Below are 8,389 nucleotides of genomic sequence, written 5' to 3'. Positions count from 1 at the left end.
GTTTTCATAGTCATGTGCTTATGTGAGCAGCCAATAGATAGATCTGAGTTTGCACAGTCACTGTGTTCACTTTGCATTTTTTGCCTTTTACAGCTGCTGAGAGCTGCATGAAGTGTCCCAGCCAGGGCTGGATAAAGTCATGTGTGCAGGATCACTGGTGCATCCTCAACTGAGTGACCAGCAGCATAGCACTAACTCTGAATGCCAGGGTGAGGAATTGGCCTGGCTCAGTGGAGTGACACAAATATGTTTATTTCCAAATATTTGAAACATGACACGCAGTTTTCTAGTGTGCTAAACTTGAGCTCCTCAATGATTTGTAAAAATTTTTAAAATTCAGTTTATTCTCAGTGAAATGTGTGTAGCTACAGAGTGTAGTACATCAGAGTAACTTTGAATGTGGAAAAAAAAGTTAAATTGAGATTTTATTCATCAATGAGCTAGATAATGCCTTTAAATAGTTGCATATTCTGCTTACCTCCACTTTTCCAAGTTTTCTGGAGATAAACCAAAAAACCATTTAAAAATTTTTAAATTGTACCAAAACTACTTCACATAGAGTGATTTGTTTGAACTTTATAGACTGATCTTACTTTCCATGTCTGAAAACAATAAAACTGATGTTTTATTTTGCTTTGAATTTTCTGAAACAGAAATTCCTGCCTCAGATGTATTTTAGGGAGCTAACTTGAGAGAATGAATTTGATTTGTGCAGCTTCTTGGCATTCACTTACTTTTATATGAAATACATTATTTATTAAATCAAATGCATGAAAATGCTTTTTTAAACAAGGAGAGGAGTATTGCAAGCATGACTTAACATGGCCTAACTTTGGTTTATGTATCTGTAGGGTCAACTGAATGGAATTGGTCACATAATTTCCATTATTGGGAATACTAATTTAAAAATAAACTAATCCAGTGACTATAGAACACTAGGTGCTAAATTTTATACCAAATAGGGCAAATTCAACATTTTGCTACCTTGCCTTCAAACTCAAGACATCATAAACATTTCCTTAATTTATCCTGAAATAAATTACAGCAAGCCTGATCCACAATATAAACAGAGAAAAGGTAATGCTGTAGATTGAGTAACCTATGTTAGATCTCTCTGTTGGATGCAGGTTGGAACCAATGCTGAATTCAAAATGTCTCTTGATAGATGGGAATACATTCAGTCTTTCACACCTGTGGAAGTGTTGGAGGTGTGATTAAGACCCTCCATTAGAAACAGATGAAAGAAGTTGGTGATGCTGCCCATGCTCACTGATGTTTGTCTCTGTTGGTTCTGGTCTGTGTGACCCTGCCTTAATTTCCAAGCTCAAACAGCCTGAAAATGCTCCTGTTTGTGGAGTTTTTTTTTTTTTAATTCATGTCCTCTCCCCCCATCTCCACTGCATGACATCTGGAGTGGTGTAAGGGCAGACCTGCACAGGTGAACTTGCTGTGAGGGGCAGTTGGAGTGTTGGAAAGTCTGCTAAGGTAGGCAGGAGCCTCCCCTGAAATGGAAAATGTAAACTCTTCTGAATTGCTATAAATTTGAAATTAAGGGGCTCTAAGGCAAAAAATATGGGAGCAGGAATAACAATTCTTTAATAGGGAAGAAAATAAAAGGTTAAAATAAACAATGCAGTAAACTAAACCAACAGTGACAGTCAGAACCCAGCCTGACACCCTGTGGGTCAGGCTGTTGGCAGCAGTCCCATTGGAATTGTGGCTCAGCCCTCCTGCAGTGTCAGGGGTGGCTCTGCTGGAGCAGGGATCCTGGAGAAAGGTGCAGTCTCTGCCTCTGAAGATCCAGGGGCAGAGGCAGCTGCTGTTGTTCGTCTGGGAAATCCAGTGGAGAAGCTGTGCTGGTGTTCCAGAATCTCCAGATTATATCCAGGTAGGAATGCTTGGCTCCTCCCTCTGGGCTCACATCTCCCAATGGGATGCTGCAGTTCTTATCAGCCATGCAGGGACATTCAATGGCTGTTATCAGCAGATGTCTTATCAGTCATGCAGTGACATTTAATAGTCTGTTATCAGCAGGCGTCTCCCCTGAGGGAGGAGTGATTGTGGAAGAGATAAGGGAAACTGCTCACTTGACAAAAGACAACTGCCATACAGATGGCAATAGAATAAATCTTGCCTTGCAATCTGGATCAAGTGTGGGTACAGGAATGTTTTGTTCTGCAGTAATGAGGTTTGCACGGTGCCTTTGTCCTGCAGCAGGTTACACAATCCTGGAGAACAGAACCTTCCATGCAGGGGAGGGGACTGAGATGGCACCTGGGGGTACACTGTAAAGGAAAACATCTACTTACTGCTTGGAAACTTGATTTCAGCCAGTGTTAAAGCAGCTTCTGCACTTGGACAGTGACTCTGTGTTTGATCTGCATTTCCAGGGAGAACAGAGAGTGGGGAGCATGTGTGGGGTTTGTTGAGATTGTGGGGTTCAGGACTACTGAATTGTTTTGAGGCCAGGAGTTTCCTAAGCCTCAAAATAATACAAAACTGGCCTTGATTGTGTAGGCACAGAAGTATGGGATAGCTTGTCTGCTGTTCCTGGAGGTAGCCTTGACCTGGATTTATATTTTTTCCCATATTTAGCACTTAGGAACAGGCTGATTTATTCTGGGCAGCTGTGTATTCTGTTAATGGCTGGCTCTGTGTGTCAGTTCTCTTCTGCCTGATGTTTTGGTAGTAAAGCTGGTGGTTTAGTTCCCCTTTCTGATTGTGTTTCATATATATGACACTGATTCATGAGATGGGAAATCCAGCTTTGCTTAATTAGACAAATAAGATGCAGTAAATGATGTGTTTGTGATTGCTTTAACAGAGTAATGTAGTTCAGCTGTTAAAATACAGCTCCCACCTACTTGTCACTACCAGTGTTAGATGGTCTTTAGTGTTTGTTTGCCTTCTCCTACTAAGATAATTTTTGTGATGTCTCAGGATCAGGTGTTTCTTGCTGCCAGTAAGAATTAATATCAAGAGTTTTCTGATTTATGTGTTCTGTTTTGTTATCAGCACATCAAGCAGTGACTCTCCCCAGAACTCCCAGGTGAAACAGCTGCAGGTGGCTTGAACTTGCTTTTTGAATCATTTGCAAACTTTGATTTTTGGGGGCTTTCATCTCTTTGGAACTTGTCTTTTCAAAGCCCATAAGGGTTTGTTTTCAGAGTGTCTTAAATTTGAAAACACAAGAGAAGTTCTGCCCTTTCTCTTTGGAGTCAAACCCCTCAATTTCACCAGCTCCCTGCATAAGGGCTGACCAAAACTAAGGATTTGGTTTTCTCCCTTCCAGAGCAAAACTGCCAGGAAGAGGAAAACAACACCCTAAATTTTTAGGGCTGAGATGCTCAATAAGTCAAAGAAAAGAAGTTTTACAGTATTTGGAAAAACTACATCCTGAAAATCTTCCCATTTGATTCTTTTGCAAAAAATATTTTAATTTCCCAAGTGTCTTTTGTTTGTGTACACAAAGGAAAGTTCATCTGGTTTCTGTTATTAGGTAAACTTTAAAACTCAGCGTTTAGATGAGGAGAAGCAGAGTACCAAGAAAGGATATGAGCTACCCAAAAGGTCTGTGGCACTGTGGGGAACTGATGAGTCCAACTTCTCTGTTTTAACCCCCTGGTCAGTCTTCCCCAGACTTTTTTATTTTTCATTTGGGATTAAAATGCAAAGAATTGGAGCTCTTGGTGCTTTTCCAAATTACTCTTCCAAGAGCTTTTGCTATGGAGAGTGACCATGTGTAACTGTACCACCATTCCAGAAGCTGCAGGCAGAATTACTGAAAGTACAGACATGGTGTGATCTCTCATCTGAGGTCATTTCTCTCTCCCTCCCTCTCCCTCTCTGTCTCTCTCAGCCTGTGGACAGTAATTCTGTGATATGATTTTGGTTTCTTTCATGGAAGCCCCTGCTTTCTTAAGAGAACTGAATTCTCTGTCAGCTCTTCTCATTTTTCAGTCTGACTCAAAATGTACTTTAGTTTTGAGGCTACTATGGGGCAGTAAAAGATATTTTATACAGATTTTTTGTTGTTACATTAGTTATTTTGTCCCTTTATGTAAGGCAGTAGTACTAGTTAAGATAATGAAAACAAAGGTTTAAGATTTTTTTTTGTCCACATAAAAGTTATCTAAATGACATGTAAAGGAGTGTAAGTGGAAATCAAGACTTGTTATCTTTATTATTAATATGGTAACCTTTTTTTTCCCTGAGGGTACCCTTTTTTAAGCCATTGCTTAACCAAGACAGCTCTCAGATCATACTCTCAAGAGTACCTGCAGTGTATTTAATCTATTAAAGTCACATAATTGAATGGATTAACAAGTATTTAATACTAAGAATGAGAATTGCATGGGTCACCAAATAAATATCAGTACCAGAGTGGTAGAGAGGGACAGAATTTTGTCAATCTGTGGCATAAATGAGGTTCTGTTTCTTCCATGTGCAATTTCAAATACTGTGTCAGCTACAGCCAGTTCAAACCCCAGTGAGTGGCTGTGTGATTGATCTTGGTGAGATCTCATTGCACCAGTGCTGCTCTCCCTCCTTCTGTCCTCTGTGGCTGTGGAAAGATTTACTGAGAATTTCAATATTGTGTATTAAAAAAAATTTAAAATAATATATATAACATATAATATATAATATATAATATATAATATATAATATATAATATATAATATATAATATATATAATACATTATATATTATATATTCTTATATTTTTATATATTATAGATATAATATAGATATTTTCTAGATATTATATTTACTGAGAAGTTCAGTATATAAAAATATTTTAAAAAATATAATATATATAATATATAAAGTATATAATTCACATTATAAATTTATATTATATATTATATGTAAATATATATTTTATATTTTATATATGATATAGAATAACATATAATGTATATAATATATAATATATAATATATAATATATAATATATAATATATAATATATTTTATATGTTATATATTATATATTTTATATGTTATATATTATATATTATATATTATATAAATATATTATATTTTATATATAGATATATAATTTTTTTTTTCCTGAGAAGTTCAGTATATATAAAATCATCAAAACCTGTGTGTTGTTACCACAGTGTCTCTATCTGGGTCTCCCAGGCACAGAGCTCTCCCATGGCTAAAATGCCTAAATAGATCAAGAAAGGCAGCAAGAAAGTAATTCTTGGCTTTCTTAATTTCTTGCTTTCCTTCTTAAACATGAGCTTCTCTGCACTTCTCATTGCAGGAAATGCATTTCTTCCTTTCTCTTTTCTTTTTTAATTTACACCCCAAGGTGTGTAATGTGTATCTCAACCAGCCCTGCCTTTAGTGCTCCTGGGGCTCCTCATGAAGTTTTGAGCTCTGGCATTGTTTCTTCTGGTAATGAGCAAGAATTTGGTGATTTTTTTGTCAGCATAGTGCTGGCAAAATTCTCCTGATGCTGTTTCAGTGGTCCTAAATGTACAAGAGAAACAGAATTAGGTGATGATAGGGGTTCCCTATAAGGGATTCTTTATATAAGGTTCTCCTTATAGATAGATTAGATAGATATATCCTTATAGATAGATAAATATATCCTTATAGATAAAGATTATCCTTTATAAGGATCCTTATAGCACACAAAACACTCGATGGAAAGTGCCAGAGATGCACATGTAACATAAAGCAGATACAATTTTTGTTTATCAAATTACCATAACTGACAAGAATCCCCTATTAGAGGCATAAGTGATGAAGTAACTCCTCCCTGCTTCTACCCTTTTGTGAAACCCTCCACCCTCTTAGATAGAAACTGAATTTTCTTTATGAAAATGTGTCTCAAAGAGCTGACTTCAATCTTGGCTCCCAGAGAGCCAAACCTTGGATCCTCAGGGCTTGGAGCCCCCAGGGAATTTATTTCTGTCTAATAGAGTGGGTAAAATGCTAGCTTTGAATACAATAATAGGCTACAGAGCTACAAATATATTTGTAAAGAATATAGAGAATATATAAAGGCAAAAATCAATTTGGCATCACTCTGAATAGCAACACTGACAGACACTGAAATACAGATTTTAGACAAGGTATTTTAACATGTATCCTTTTAAATTTCATGGTCTCTTTTATCTGTCAGAAGTTTAGAGATGACACTTCTCTTGGTGTTTTTTTTTTCCCTCTTATACACAGCTAGATATATATTAACAGAACATACATATTTAAAAGCAGAAGGAACCATGATAAAAGTACAACATGAGTTATTTCAAAATTAGAAAATGTCATGAGTACTTTTGCTTGAGCACATGTGTGCATCAATGATCCTTTTGGAGTATTCCATTGCTGAAAGGCTCTAGGCATTGCTGAAGGGATGTTTTGGGCATGTGGTGGAGACTTTATTTTGTGGCTTATTTGGGTCTCTGCATTCTCTTGCTCCAGGTACCAAGTGGCATTTGAACAACCCCTGACTTACAGGGTTTTCTAAATTAAAATAGAAAATGCCAAGAAAGCTTGTGTGAGAGCATCACCACCTTCAACACCTAAAGGAAAAAGTGATCCAGGTGTCAGAGACAGACATGTGTAATCAAATATAAAATAAATATTATAATTAATAACAGCATGCTCACAGGGGGTTCCCCTTTTTTCCTGACAGACATTGTCCTTTGATGGAAGGCCAGAGAGTGAGGGGTTGGTTATTTGCTTCTATTTGTTCTGTTTGTGGGGTTTTTTCATATTAACAGAGGAGGTTATTTTCTAGGAAACAGAGCCACCATGTAGAGAACAGCAGCGTGGGTTTGTTATAAAATGGAGGTGCTTCTTCCAGTTACTGATAGGGCTTCTTTTGGAAAGCCCCTTTTGTTGTATTTGAAATCAAAATACACCAAGTCTGAAAAAATGCATTCACTTGGAAATGCACACAGGCTGTGATGCTCCTGTGGCACAACCTCTTCACCCTCTTTATTTGTGTTGCTGTTATTGCACACTTGTAATAACATTTTGTCACATAACAGCCTTTCTGAAAGGCCAGCAGCAGCAATAAGCACTTTTCACTTCCTACCCTTGTAAATATCTGGTTCAATCAAGAAAGAACTGAATGATCAAGAAGTTCAAGGAAGAATGGCAGCTGGGCAGTCCAGTTTCACTTAGGAGGTGTGAGTGGAGTTTTTCCTCTCAGGAGCATTAAGGAGCCTTTCCCTCAGTGAGTGCCACCAGCCACTTGTCCCTTTATCCAACATCATCTTGCTCCATGAACCTTTGTAAAACTGAATGGCATTGCCCTCTGAAACAAATTTGAATTAAGTTATCCAATGGGTTAAAAATTATTGATGTCATTCACTAAAAAGGAATGAATAGACATATATATCAAAAAATCCTTGGTATGCTCGTTTTGGTTTTCCTATGGAAAATTGGCCAGAAAACTCTCCCTGTACCAGTTCTGGGAAAGTCTTTTGCACACAGATTTTTGTGCTCACATCAGTAATTGTTGCATCAGATACTTTGACTTCCGCAGTGTAACTTAAACTTTCCAGGCTCTCTGTGATGTTGGTGCTGTCCTTTAGCTAGAAAAGCTTGGATAGGGCTTGATAAGAGGAAAAAAAACCACAGAGGGGAGGGAAAAAATACAAACAGATCTTATCAATTGTCCTGATTATTATGTTATTTGAAACTGCATTAATAAATTGGCATAATTGCCAAATGGCATATTACTACAGAAGATTAAGGTGTGTTCTAGCCCATTACTTAATTAGGAAAATCAAGATTTGGCATTGAAATTCTTAGTTGTCTCTAGACCTATAAGGCATATCTACCCCAAGAGCTTCTGTAGCTAAGAGAGCTGAGAAACTGAGCAGTGCCCTGGCAGAGCAAAGAGATGCATTGTGTGTGACACACACCAGGATGAAAATTCCTGGGGTTTGTATGATGGAATTCTGGAGAAAGAAATTGAGGTAATTGAAATTGCTGCAGTTGTGAGTTGAAAATATTTACACAGGGTCCCTGTGGAATGCTCATCTTTGGTGCTTGGTGGTGATGGCAGTGAGGTGGCTGCGAGTCTTTAGTAAAATAATAATAATTTCTCTGACTTCAGTGTTTTCTCATTTCTTTTGTTGTTGTTGATAAGGGAGCGAAGCAAAGAAAAAACAACCCAGAGGTGTGAGAATTCAAATTGTCATTATTTTCCTGTGTACCTCAGAGGGTTTTCAAGGCTCTTTGCCTTTTTGAAGTGGCTAACCTTCACTTTTGACTATACTAGGGCAGATAAGGAGGCTTCATGACATCCTCAACCAACTGAAACATTTCCATGCATCAGAACAAAACCCATCCAAAGTAACAAATGAAAGTGAGTGAAATGATGAGTGCAGTCTTAGGGATGATTGCCATCACCAGGA

Source organism: Melospiza melodia, chromosome 26, assembly GCF_035770615.1.
Source record: "Melospiza melodia melodia isolate bMelMel2 chromosome 26, bMelMel2.pri, whole genome shotgun sequence".
In the NCBI taxonomy this organism is placed as follows: Eukaryota; Metazoa; Chordata; class Aves; order Passeriformes; family Passerellidae; genus Melospiza; species Melospiza melodia.
The sequence above is the reverse complement of the archived record's forward strand: the minus strand, read 5'-3'. Positions refer to the sequence as shown.